We start from the raw sequence: 1,696 nt of genomic DNA, 5'->3' as shown, positions 1-1,696 counted from the left end.
AAAAAAAAAGAAAATGTACAAGCTATGAGACCTCAAATAACTTAACTGGCTGCTCTAAATCTCATCAGCAAATTTGGGAGTAGTTATATTGTGAACCTCACAAAGTATATTTTAGGATCAAATGAGACGTCCATGCGTCTGAAGCTATGCCTGATTTTGTCAAGTGGCAGAAGTCTTGTAAATAATAAAGTACTGTTCAAATGCCATTAGTGTACACATTTCAGCATGAGGCTTGATTCAGAGTGTCTTACTGCAAATTGCCCAGGAATTTCGAATTTTAGATGGTCTTGGTGACTCTTGTTTGAGACAATGAGTGAAATACTCCTCAAAAAAGAAGAGCTAAGAGGGGTAAAACGATTCAATAATTGCTTTTATGTTCACTGAGAAACCAGTTTTGCACTCTGAGGTGTGCTGCCATACTACGGGTTTTGTGCTGTGTGTTCGCAATGCACCTGGCACAAGACAGATTGTGCCTCCTGCTTTATTGCTCTGCAGGCTCACCAGCCACTGTCCTGGTCTCTTTACTGCCCAAGAAGCACAGGTGTTATTGGGTCCCTGGTTGGCTGGGCTCTCCTGTGAGACCCACTGGCTAAACATTTGCCCCGTACTGAATTCCCCAGGCCATGGGCATCTGGGGTGCAAGGTTGCCCTTCTCAGGAAGGAGATGGTGGTGGTAACAGGTGTTAATAAATGCAGATCCATGGCCAGCGGCCGGCATGGAGCATTTTATTAGGCAATCATATATTTTCATTAGCGATGGTGATGAAGCACTTAGGTTTTTATGGGGTGTTTTAATGTTTCATTTTGCCACCATAGTTTATTATCAGGCTAGCCTATTGCCTGCTGGGGCAGGCCTTACCTGCTCTTTTATTCTGCGCAGAAGGCTTCCAGACATTTACCTTCCCCAAGCTTCAGCCATGAGATTACATCCCATCTGCTTAAGGAGACAGCAGGGCCGTTAAAGGCCATGAAGCCAATGACAAATCCAGCTCATAATTTTTATGTCCTTGTTATAACTCGATGCCCCCCAGAATGATATCATGAGGTTAATGGTTTAAGTGAAGCAGAAACAATCAGAGAGACTCACAGCAGGTACCTGGCTCTTGGTTTGGGGCACCAACTAAAAACGTTTGGGGAATAGGAGGCAGTTTCTCTCTGCCACCTGTAGGAGTGGGGGTGAGAAATTTAGTATTGGAAAGGTCGTTAGAGGTCATCTAATCACCACATCTCCTCTGACTTGCCCAAGGTCACACAGTGAGGATGGGAACTCAGACCTCCGAGTCCCAGCCCAGGGTTTGTCCACTGGGCTGTGTTGTCTTCACCATCAGGCGGGGTTCAAGCTCCACAGAAGTAGTTTCCATCAGAGGACATCAGAGGAGACTAGGGATCTCCTAGCTCATCCCACTTCCCAGTTTGCAGATGAAGAAATTGAGATGAAGGGAAGAGGAAGGATTTACCCAAGGTAAAGTGGCATCTAGTACCAGCCAAACCAGTTCTGGAGCCAGAAAAAAAACTGCCATCTGCTCATGGGACAGCAGGGAGCCCAGCACGACAACCCCCCGGATCACCACCAAATGTGATCTCTATATCATGTACTTGTGGTTACTGGTACGATAGTATCTAAAAACATTTGCAGTATTCTATTTCTGTGACATTGTAGGTTATATACAATAACACATGTGGGCTACGGCAATAA

Source organism: Galeopterus variegatus, unplaced genomic scaffold (genome assembly GCF_000696425.1).
Source record: "Galeopterus variegatus unplaced genomic scaffold, G_variegatus-3.0.2 Scaffold9976, whole genome shotgun sequence".
Classification (NCBI taxonomy): Eukaryota; Metazoa; Chordata; class Mammalia; order Dermoptera; family Cynocephalidae; genus Galeopterus; species Galeopterus variegatus.
Note: the sequence above shows the minus strand (reverse complement) of the source record.